Below are 12,989 nucleotides of genomic sequence, written 5' to 3' on the forward strand. Positions count from 1 at the left end.
CTCTGTTAAGAAAGATACTGACAAGCAAAGATGCATCCTCTTTTTCTTCTTATTCTTGGAATTTCATGTCCAAGGCAAAACATATGACTCATATTACCGCAGAACATCCCACATCCACAAATCATGCCAGAATTGTCTCAAAGGAAATCCTCAACTTTTATATCAGCCTGGACATGTCATTATTTTTCAAATACTCTTATAAAAGGAGTGTTTTGTCATTACTTTGACATCCTTTTAAATAACTAAAATGAACCCCATTCAGTCACAAAGAAAGAAAATATAATTATTTACATTTAACAGACCTGTTTTATTCCCCCTGACATAAAAGGCTGGTATCCAACTACATTTTTTTTTCTTTTGTGCATTTTATATTTTTGCCTGCAATACTGCTTTTTCTCCATGTCTCATTTTGATGATAAACTCATATTTCAGTCTTAATATTCTTTCATGTCAGTAAAGTCAAAACAGAACCATACCACATGCTGATTGTCGTTGAGCATCCCAACTTTTCTTCATTCCTGTTCTCACGCTAACCTGATCACATGCTTTGATTCTCTCATTTTTACTCATAGCCTGACATAAAATTCACTTAACATAAATTGTAGCCATTTTGAAGTTATTTAGTGGCATTTAATGCACTTAAAATGTGCTCTCTGATTCCTTTACTTCCCTCTAGTTGATGCCCTTTATTAGTGTTCTCTAGAGAGGCAAAATTAATATGATATATATATATATATATACAGATGTATGAGGGGATGTTTTTTTGGTTAGAATTGGCACATTAAGTTGTGGGGGCCCAAGCTTTCCTTGATATGTCATGGACAAGCTGGAAAACCAGGGAAGCTGCAGTGTAATTCAGTCTGAAGACCCAAGAACCAGTGGAGCAGATGGTGCAATTTCCAGTTTGAGGCAGAAGGCCTGAGAACCTGGGGAACCATTAGCATAAGTTTTGGAGTTCAAAGGCCAAAGAATCTGACATTGAGAGCAGAAGAAAATAGGTGTTGTAGGTTAAACAGAGTAAATTTCACTTCTTTTCTTTTTGTACTATTTGGGGCTTCAATGGATTGGAAGATGCTGCCCACATAGGTGAGAGTGGATCTTCTTTCATCAGTGTGCTGATTCAAATGCCAAGCTTTTAAAGAAATACTCTTAAAGATACACCAGGAAAAATGTTTTACCAGTTCTCTGGGTATCATTTACCACAGTCAACTTAACACATAAAGTTAACCATTGTACTCTCTTTTCATTTATATAAGAAACTTGTATTATTTGTTGGTGCCTGAGTTCAAACTGTGCCTCCAGCCCTCAGCAGATAGACTGATGTCTAAATTCCTTTAGAAGACAGAGGCTTCATAGCCTCACCATTTACCTCATTTACTACTTGCTACTTCTCTCTGAATGCATAGATGTGTGATATTTTTCCTGGCCAGGACCACCCTTCCCTATTTCCACCATTTGGTTGACAACCATGCCACTTGTGCCACAATATTCTGCTCACCTTGCATTTGTGCTTTCTTCCCTGGTCTATGAATCTAGGATTCTGCCATTCAAGGAAGGATTTTTGGTTTGTTCTTATCTCTCTGTGGCTACCTATTCTTCTTTCCTTCATCACTGCTAAACTTCTCAAGAAAGTAATCCATATTTTTTGCTTTATTAACAAAATTCCATATACAACCTAAACAACTGCCCAATGCAATGATTCCATAAAAATTCCTCTTATAAAAACCACTAGTGATCTCCAGTTTGCCAAACTATAGTCAATGTTATAGTTCTTATTGATCATTAACCCAAGTTTGATTGACACTTCTTGACCATGGCCTCCTATGCAATATAAACTCTCTCTCTCTCTTTTTATTTTGATTTTTTTCACTTTCCATGTTTTTTATTGGTGCATTATGCTTGTACATAATGGTGAGATTTGTTGTTATATATTTATACATGCACACAATATAACATATAATTTGTCCAATATTACTCCCCAACATTTACCGCTTCCTAACCCTGATCCTTTTTCTCTACTGATCTCTCTTCAGTTTTCAAGACATCCCTTCCACACACATACACACACACACACAGGCACACACTTACACACTTTATTTTCCTTTTTCCTTTCTAGTTTTCAGATATGAGAGAAAACATAGAATCTTTGACCTTCTGAGTTTCACTTATTTGGCTTAACATAATAGTCACAAAGATCCATTTTCCCACAAATGACATGATTTCACTTATCTTTATGGCCGAATAAAACTCCATTGTGTATATGTACTATATTTTATTTATCCATTCATCTGCTGATGGAAGTAGACTTCTTCCATAGTTTGACTATTGTGAATTCTGCTGCTATAAACATGGACATGCATGTATCACTGTAGTATGATGACTTTAATTCTTCAGGGTAAAATCTGGGTCATATGATGGTTCCATGCCTAGTCTTTTGAGGAAACTCCCTACTGATTTCCAATATCAATTATACTAACTTACTATTCCACCAACAGCATAAAACTGTGGAGCACTCTTACTCATTTTTTTTTTTTTGTGGCTTGACTTTCAAGATTCTTTCCCAGTCTTTCAGGAAAAAAAAAAGTTTATTTTTAAGCAACTCTGGAAAAGTCATTGTATTTTTAAATTTTATTTTAAATTTTTTTTAAAAAAATATTTATTTGTTCTAATTATTTATACATGACAACAAAATGCATTTTGATTCATATTACACAAATGGACCACAAGTTTTCATTTCTCTGGTTGTACAAAAAGTAGAGTCACACCATTTGTGTACCAAGAGGTAATGACATCTGTCTTATTTCACCATCTTTCCTACTCCCATGTCCCTTTTGCCCTTTCCAAAGTTTCTCCATTCCTCCCATGCTCCACTCACTACCCCCATTATGGATTAGCATCCATTTATCAGAGAAAACATTCAGCCTTTGGTGTTTTGGCATTGGCTTACTTCACTTAGAACAATATTCTTCAACTCCAACCATTTACCTGCAAATATCATGATTTTATTCTCTTTTAATGCTGAGTAATATTCCATTGTGTATATATGCCTCAGTTTCTTTATCCATTTATCTATTGAAGGGCATCTAGATTGGTTCTACAGTTTAGCTATTGTGAATTGTGCTGCTATAATTATCTATGTAATTGATGTAGATGCATCACTATAGAATGCTTTTTTAAAGTTCTTTGGGTATAGACTGAGGAGTGGCATAGCTGGGTCAAAGAGTGGTTTCATTCCAAGTTTTCTGAAGAATCTCCCTACTGCTTTCCAGATTGATTGCACCAATTTGCAGTCCCACCAGCAACGTATCAGTATGCCTTTTCCCCCACATCCTCACCAACATTTATTGTTACTTATATTCTTAATAATGGCTATTCTGACTGGAGTGAGATGAAATCTTAGAGTAGTTTGATTTGCATCTCTCTAATTGCTAAAGATGATGGACATTTTTTCATATATTTGTTGATTGATTGTATATCTTCTTCTGAGAAGTGTCTGTTCAGTTCCTTAGCCCATTTATTGATTGAGTTATTTGTCTTTTTGGTGTTAAGTTTTTTGAGTTCTTTATATATCGTGGAGATTAGTGTGGATCTGATGTGTGTGAGGTAAAAATTTACTCTCATTCTGTAGTGGAGAAATCATTCTTTAAATGTAAATTATAGGAAACTCTATCTTCAGTGTTCTATTTATTTTATATATGTTGTGGGAGATTTTATAATATCACTGCATCTTCTATCTTTTCTTTTGGTAGTTTTGCATACTGAAAAGGCAAAATCAAAAGCATGGGAAAGACAACCTAAGTCTCCTGGAGACCTGGAAGCGTAACTTAAAATTTCACCCTAAGAACTAAATTATCTTGAAACTCTGAGTTTTATCTTACTTAAGGTAGATTCTATGCCAAAATAAATATTATATCTGCTATTGTTTAACTTTTAAAAGAACACATAAAGGTATAGCAAAGATATTTGATACAATAATTTCTCCTTGGAATTTTCTGTTTTTCTTTTCTTGAACCTGATCTGATCAATATTCTTCACCATCTCTCTGGAAACAGAGAATTTGTTTTGCATGAGGCAGGGAGGCAGGAATAGGGTAGCTTAACCTTTCCTAATTGACCTCTGATTTTGAGTTCGTACTACTCCTTCTGGTACAGTTCACACTATATATTATTTCACCATCCATCCCTAACAGAATACTATCATCCTAGATGTGGAAGATGGACTTTTTTCCTCCAAATTTTCCCAAAGAAAGCTGACACAATGAATTTGTAGGTATAGTAGACTTACTAAAGTGTTGATGTACTAGATAAAATGAAGCATTTCCTAATAAAGTAACCACAAATTGATTAGCCATTCCTCTTCATAAAGTTTCCCAGTTATCATACCATGTTATCATTTTTATTTGCCCAACTACTTTGATCACAAAAGATTCTTTGTATTTACAATGAACAATGACAACCATTTCCTTAACATCTTCCTAGTAACTGAATACTTTCAGCAATGAGTAGCTACTGTAAGTTTAGTCTATAAACTTTTTTCATTGCTAATACTTGAAATTACTTGTCATTTCTTGACAAGGATGGGTGGCACTAGAGGGATAATGAAATAGTGTGTCAAGTGAAATACATCAGAAGAAGCAGGAACCCAAAATCAAGAGGAGACTAAGGAAAGTTTGCACTATACCATTCCCAGCCACACACTCAAAACATATCCTCAGTTCCCAGAGAGCTGGAAGGGGCTCAGAGTACATGGGAGGAGGCATAAGCAAAAAAGATTTAAAAAGAAAAAAAAAGAAAAAAATCCAAAGCCACACTATCTATCAGATATCTTAATTACATAGATACTTCTTGTATGACCTAACGCTTAGTCCAACCATTCTGTACTGCTAGGTCCACCCATTTTATGCATATTGTCCCATGTTGAGAGTTGAAACTCTTTGGAGATGTTGCAAAATATTTACCTCTATACTTGATTTCTGTTGCAATTTTACCTGTATCTTTAGAATATCCTCAATGTACACCTGAAATTTGAAAATTATTAGAGCCTGAAATTGCACTTTGTATTAATTTCTATACCTTCTCTTGTGATTTATGTTAAATAAAAGGATCATCATTCACTTGGACATTTTCTCTAAAAACCTTATTCATGTATGCCCTTATGATTCTGTCTACCTTTGCGTCCTTGTATAGCTTCAGTTGATCAGTAAGTCTAGCCAATTCTACCTCTAAATTATTTGAGGATTTGTTACCATAGTGACTGTTTTAGTTGGCTTTTTCTATGATGTGACTAAAAGACTTGGCAAGAACGATTAGAGAAGGAAAAGTTTATTTGTGGTCTTGTGGTTTCAAAGATCTCAGTCTACCAATGGCCAAGTTCCTTGCACTGGGCCTGAGATGAGGCAGAATATCATGGTGGAAAGATATGGTGGAAGAAAGCGGCTCAGGACATGGAACCAGGAAACAGAGAGAGCTCCCCTCACCATGAAAAATATAAACCCCAAAGGCATGCCCCCAGTGACCCACCTCCTCCAGCCAATTTACCTAACTATACTTACAACCAGTTAATCCCTATCCATGGAATAATGCACTGATCATGTTAAAGCTTCTACAATCCAATCATTTCACCTCTAACCTTACTTGCATTGTGTCATACATGAGCATTCGGAGAATACATCATCTAAACCATAACAATGTCCTTGACTTTGGATCACATTCTCTCTCACCTGGGGTTTTACAGTTGCCTCTTAAATGTCTTTCTGCCTTAACTTTCTAATTCCCTTATGTCTATCCCCCTCATCTCTGTTATTTTTTTATTTTCTAAAAACAAATATTTATCAAGTTATTTTTGTGCTTTAAAACTGTCTTTGGGTGCTGACCACTATAGGGGTAACTTTAAATGTGCCTTATTCTTGTGTTTTTTGTCATTCTCTATAACATTCCCTTGCTTCCACCTGAAAAACTTCTATTCAGTGTGGAAGTACACATTTAATGATGCTTCTATGATATCTTTCACTAGAAAAAACAAACCATTCTGTCCAAATTCTGACCAGATATTTTTATGCTCTTGTGTATTTTTGTTATATTATCTCCTAAGTATTTCTGAATAATGTCTATTTCTTTCCATCTTCAACACCACTATGTCTGGCAAAATTACCATCACCTCTCAACTGTATTGTTATAGGTGCATTCTCTCTCTTGCTGTTGATTCATATTTCCTTGTCTTTATTCATTTTCCTCACTGCAGCCAAAATTATCTAATTACTATTGTCTGGTTAAAAGTTCTCCATGGTTCTTAAATGATGATTGCCATTCTTAACTGTTCTCTATGAGGCCCAGCCTACATTGTCAGCCTTTCCTCTCTCCCACTTGTTGCTCTCTAATCCTCTGAATGCTATTCAGTTTCTCAAATGATATCCACAGAAAGTTAGCACATATTGCCTCCTCATTCTAGAAATCCATCTTTACTTTATTTAGCTTACTCTGACTATGTCAGCAAATTTCAGCTGAATCACAATTTGTTCAGGGATGTCTTTCCTTCCCTCCGTAATAGACTAACAACCCTTATTATGCACTTGTATAATACCACATGCCTTTTATTCATCACTTTACTATTTGTATTAGTTACTTCTTTTTCTTTATTGATATCCTTCTGTCCTCCACCACTGAAGCAAAAATATTTCTACCCCTTTCTTTTTTTAAAATTTTTTTATTGTTGGTTGTTCAAAACATTACATAGTTCTTGATATATCATATTTCACACTTTGATTCAAGTGGGTTATGAACTCCCATTTTTATTTACCCCTTTCTTAGATCTCAAATTCCTGGAAGAGTGCACTCTCAAAGCATATATAAAGTTGTGCTAGTCAGTTTTTCACCAATGTGGCCAAAATACCCGATAAGAATATCTTAGGTGAGGAAAAGTTTATTTGGGCTCATTTTGAGCTCATGGTTGCAGAGGTCTCAGTCCATGGTCAGATGACTCCATTGCTCAAGTCTGAGATGAGGCAGGACAACATGATAGAAGGGCACTTCAGAGGAAATGTTCTCACCCTAAAGAAAGCCAGGAATGGAGAGCCAAGTGCCAGACCCCAGGCAGGGCTGGGGAGAGGAGAAAGGGGAAACAGGGGAGCAAGTCACGCAGGGGGAGGAAGCTCAAGGCCTAGGACCACTGACAGGTGTCAGGTTTCAGGCAGCGAAGGAGGCTAGGGGTAGGGCTGTGTTTCCCATAGGGAGCTTTCAGGGGGCAGAAGCCAGCGAATTCCACCCCTCTGCCACAGGTGAGTAGATCCTCAGAGAGGGATGGGGACCCAAGGAGGGTCAAAATCCAGCACTGTGTGGGGAAACCCTATGTGCAGAAGCGGGAGAGGGGGTGGCTTGGTGAGAGGAGAGCCCGGACCCATTGGAAGAGCCCAGGCTAAGGAGAATCAGAGAGAACAAGGGTCCCAGCAGTACCAGGATACCACAGCACAAGGAGAACAGAGGGGAGGCACAGAAGGGGCACAACTGAGGGGCCTGGAATCAAGGGACAGGGACACAGACAGAGTCCTGGAGAAGGGCAGCCAGGGGCTCAAGCAAGGAGCCAGGTCCAAGAATGGAGAGCCAAGTGCCAGGGCCCTGGAAGGCCTGGGGAGGGAGGGAGAGAAGAGAGGGGAGCAGGTTGCCCAGGGAGAGGCAGGCTCAAGGCCCAGGTCCACTGCAGGGTGGGGGAGCAGGGTCCCAGCTAAGGGAGATCAAAGGGCCCAGGCAAGGGGCAGGGCTACGTTTTCCCCTAGGGAGCCAGGAGGGCCAAGAGGCCAGGTCCACTCCGCTGGCCCTGTGAGCATCCTGAGAAAGGCATCGGGAAACGGGGCCTGGCAGGGACAGAGTCTCCAGGAGGGCCCAAGGTGGGCACAACGGGTAGGGCATGAGGACGGGTCCTGATGGGATGGGAACCAGGACCCCAGCAAGGAGCCCAGGCTAGGGACCTAGAGGAGGGCCCATGTAAGAAGAGAGCAGAGGCGGGCGGGGCGGGCAAGTGGGCGGCACTAGTGGACTGCAGTGCAGGGAAACCAAGGGGCGCAGGGATGCACCCGAAGCAAGGGGACCACAGTCAATGCCCACGGACACTCTGGGCAACAAGGGGCACGAGAGGCTCAAGTGAGGAGCCAGGCCTGGGAACCGAGAGCCAAGGGTTGGGAATTGGGGCAGGGGTCTCAGGACAGTGGACAGGGCTAGGGAGGGAAGGCCGGGGATCTGGCAAGGGGGAGACAGGCTCCAGGCCCAGGGCCACTGCCAGGTGTCAGGGTTCCAGTTGCAGGACCAAGGGCTCAGGGAGAGCAAGGGGCCCAGGCGAGGGGCAGGGCTCTGTTTCCCATAAGGTGCGCTGGCCCAGAGGAGACTCCTGGGCCAGGGACCTGGCAAAGGGGACCTGGCAAGGGATGGGGGCCAGGAGGAGGTGACAGGAAAGCTCAACGTGGGGTCACGGTGAGTACAGACACGGGTGAGAGTCAGAATCCCAACAAGAAGCCCAGGCTAGGTAACCACCCGATCTAGAATGATGAGGGACCCAAGGAGCAGGGAGAGAGTGCAAGGGGAAAGCGGGAAGGGGAGGAAGGAAGGGGTGACGTGAGGCCGAGGAAAGAGTAGGTGGCAGCTGGTGCAAGGGGCACCGAGGAGAGCACGGTAGGGGGCCCAATCAAGGGGCCCCCATGTCCGAAACTACATGGAACAACTCCACAACATGCCACCAGAAGCCACACAATGCCAGGTGACCACGCGATTGGAGGAACGAGGTCAGCGGGCCAGCTGAGGAGCCAGGCCTGGGGACTGGAGCCCAGAGGTCAGGGTTCATGAGGGCTGGCTTGGGGTAGGGGCATCACACAAGGCAAGAGGGCAGGGGAGGGAAGGGAGGGGATCCCCCANCATCTTTATCTTTTTTTCATGTGAGGTTATTTTTTTATTTTAGTTTTCATTGTCAATAGACCTTTATTGTATTTATTGATAAGTGGTGCTGAGAATCGAACCCAGTGCCTCACACATGATAGGCAAGTGCTCTGCCACTGAGCCACAACCCCAGTCCTGAACTTATTCTTAAAAAAAATATTTAGCAAATATATAAAAACCTCAATCACATAACCACAAATATTGACTTAATAAAATTATTAGTTACACCACCAGAAATATACTATTTGCCTGAGTCTCTGATCCTCACAATTAATATCCTGGAAGCTTTAACCTATAGGAACTTGATGACAAGTACCAATAAAAAAGTATTTTAATTTTTTAAATACATAACTGAAATTATTATTAATTTTAAGATAAAGACACTTGGCTTACTTTTCTGTGAAATCTTTATACTGAAAATATTAAATGAGCCTCCCAGTAAGGAAATGTCCATCAAGTGGCAAAATTCATTAACATGAACCAATAACAAATGTATTCCTTAAGTACATCTTATATTCATTTTTCTTAGAAAACCTGTATTCAACCATTTGAGTTAATAGTAAATGGAAATTAAAGTTAATTGTTCCCTTCCATCTTATAGAAGAGAAAACTCAACTATTACTAACAGTTAAGCATAAAAACCAAAGTTCCTAAGCACTATAACTATACGGAATACAACTATTTTATTTCATTTGGCAAATGTTGTTGGTACTTAACCATGTGCCAGACATTACAAATAACTTCTACTGAATTTCCATTACAATCCTGATGTGGGTCCATTATTTCTATGATTTTGAAAACACAATTGACCAAAATCTTTATAACTCCCATGTCAATATCATGTGGTCAATGCCCACAGGTCAAGTTCAAACTCCAAAGCAAGACAGACTACCAAGAGACCCACCAAGGGGTCTGACACAAGAAAGAGGGTCCACCTTGTTGCATCTGTGTGGGCCAGGCCACCTAATACCACTTCCCTTCCAATTCCCTCTTCCAGAAGCTCCTCACCCCCAACGACATACCCTGTGTGCATTTTCATCTGCACTCCCACTAGGACTTTGTCCAGTGGGTACTTCCCCTGAGTACTCACAGTTTGTAGAGACCAAGAAAGGCACTGGCTGTAGCTGGGGAGGTGAAGGAAGGAGGTGTGAAAACAGTCCAATTTCACTCGAAGGGTCAAAGCTGAAGAACAAATGGAAGAGCTCATGGATGCCAGGCCTGGGAAGAACCTCAGTGTCCACTGCACTATCCCACTGCTTCCTCACAACCCTCTGCTCAACCACTTTGCAATTTACTGCACTATCTACTAATTTATTTCCTATTGCCCATCTCTCCCCTACTAGAGCATATACCCAGGTAAGGGCAGCATTTTGCTTGGTAAAAAGGAAACTACTAAAGTAAGGGCCCTGCAGTCTAGGCTGAAAAGAATCATGTTATGATTTGGATATGAAGTGTCCTGAAAAGCTGTGAATGCAGAATTATTCAAGGTGAAATGATTGGACTTAGAGCTGTGACCTAAATGGGTTCACCTTATTTTGATTAGAGTAATCTCTGGGGAGGGGGAATCATAAGCAGGTGGGGTATGATTGAAGGAAGTGGGTCACTGGATACCTTTCCCTGTGGTCTCTTCCCCTTTCCCTCTGTCTCCTGGCAAAAATCAATGGGGTAGCACTCCTCCATCATACCCTTCCACCATGACATTCTGCCTCATTTTGGGGCCCAGAGCAATGCAGAAAGTCTACCATGGATTGAACCTCTAAAACTATGAGCCAAAATAAAATTTTAGTCCTTTACGTTGTTCTTGTCATGTACTTTGTTGTTAGTGACAAAAAACCTGACTAACACAGGCCACAAGCCTTGTCTAAAGAAGGTGAAGGATACAGGAATGCACAGACTAGAAAATGCCTCGTTGGAGAGCCAACCAGTAAATAATTCTGCCTCGTGGGTCGTCCAGTCTGCACCACTATTCAACTGTGCTCCTGTGCCAAAAAAGCAGTCATGACTGTTCCAATAAAACCTTACTTAGAAAAACATGTGGCAGGCCAAATTTGACTCACAGGTATTCATTTCCTAAATGAAATAAAGTTCAAGGACAGAGAAAAATGCCATGATAGAGTTGCATGGATCTGTCAAACAGCAACAACAACAATGGCAGAGGTTTTACAAAGCCTAATAGTGACACAAAATCCTGAAAATAATGCCCCAGGCTGGGAATGGTGGCTCCTACCTGTAATTCCAGCAGCTCAGGAAGTTGAAGCAGGAGGATTATGAGTTCAATGCTACCCTCAGCAACTTATAGAGGACCTAAGCAATTTAATGAGACCCCCATCTCTAAGTAAAATATTAAAAAGTGTTGGGTAGGTGACTCTGTAGTTAAGCAGTTAAGCATCACTGGGTTCAAACCCTCAGTACCTTAAAAAAAAATTAAATGAGGCCACATTTCCAGCTAGAGACAAGATCACAAATATAAACAATAGGAACCTGAATCTAACCTCACAGCCTCAGGAACATATTTTATAAGGTCAACACCCACTTGACCTGAATAACAGTTTAACACATGTACAACTGAATTCTATAACCAGCCTCATGGCTATGAGCTAAAAGTCAAAAGCACTCAGGGACAAGACAGGAGTGCTGAAGAACATTTCTACTACCTGATGATACGTGCACCAATTTAGCAAAAGGAAAAAAAAAGGAAGTAAATGAAAATTCATGATTCCTCATTCTCATGAAAATCATTAGAAAATTCATTGAATCAGCAATAACCTTGTATAAAAGTACCTTTCAGAGCTGGGGATATTTCTCAGTTGATAGAGTGCTTGCCATGCCTGCAAACCACCCTGGGTTCAATCCCCAGCATCACACACATACAAAAAAAGTCCCTTTCACAACATACATAAAAAATTCAAGTCCTCAAGAACAAACAACATAAAAACATACAGACCCAAACTTCAATAAGGGGCACATGTGGTGACTGGAGTGAACACATGCTTTGCATGGGTCAAAAAAAATTAATTTTGAAAACAAGATGTCACAATGAATGTAATTTTAATCAATATCATAATGTTTGGGGGTAAGATAAAGTTGTTGGAAAAGATTTTTGAAGAGGCAGAGGCATGGAGAAGGAGATGAACCTTGTAAAGAGTAGCTATGACCAGTGGGAACCCAGTGGGAATGCTCTGTCTATTTCTGGACCCCACAGCCGTGCTGGCAAGAGAAAACAGGCTTTTTTTGGATGGAGGGGAGTGGTGAGGGCAATGCTGGGGATGGAACCCAGGGTCACTCTATCATGGAGCAACTCCCATGGCCATTTTGTAAGTTGTAATAGCATTTTGTAAGTTGCTGAGGCTGGCTTCCAACTTGCAACCCTGTTGCTTAAGCCTTCCAAGTCACTAGAATTACAGGCATGGTCCACCAGGCCAGTCGGGTTCTTCATCTAAGAACTCATTCTCTCTACCCACTTTTTCCTTATAGCTCATGGGTAGCTTTTTCAGACTCCAGAATGTACAAAGGCTTGGAATTATGGCACCTATGTCCACCTGTTCATGGGTTGATCCTGGAACCAGGGCAGAGGGTGGCTTGGTTTTGGTGCTGGGCTGTGTGTTATGTAACTATGAAATGATTCTAAATACTTCTAAAGTTTGATGTTTTTGGAGCATGTTCCCTCCTTGCTAGAACATGGTGTGTTACCAGACCTCATATATCCCATCAGACTCCCCACGTGTCAGCTACTGATCTAAACTACGGAGCTTCAGAAAAGATCCCAGCTTAAGAGTTTGACAGACAGCTTGAGAGTTTAGGTTAAGGAAGAGCCACACTCTCTCATGGGAAAGCCCATGACACTTCTCTGAAAGCCTAGAGCCAAGCAGTGACAAGGCAAGTCCTCATCAGCTGTGAATAAATTTTAGAAGCCTTAGCCACCAATACCACCTGCTACCAACTAGCAATAAGAGACCTTACCTGTTATGGTGACTGTCCATCAAGGTGATCAAGCTGACTTCTCCAAGAACTGTTTCTATACAGAAAAACCTCAGCTTCAATGAGACTTTACTTTTCACAAGGCCTGTTTTC

Source organism: Marmota marmota, unplaced genomic scaffold (assembly GCF_001458135.2).
Source record: "Marmota marmota marmota unplaced genomic scaffold, marMar, whole genome shotgun sequence".
In the NCBI taxonomy this organism is placed as follows: Eukaryota; Metazoa; Chordata; class Mammalia; order Rodentia; family Sciuridae; genus Marmota; species Marmota marmota.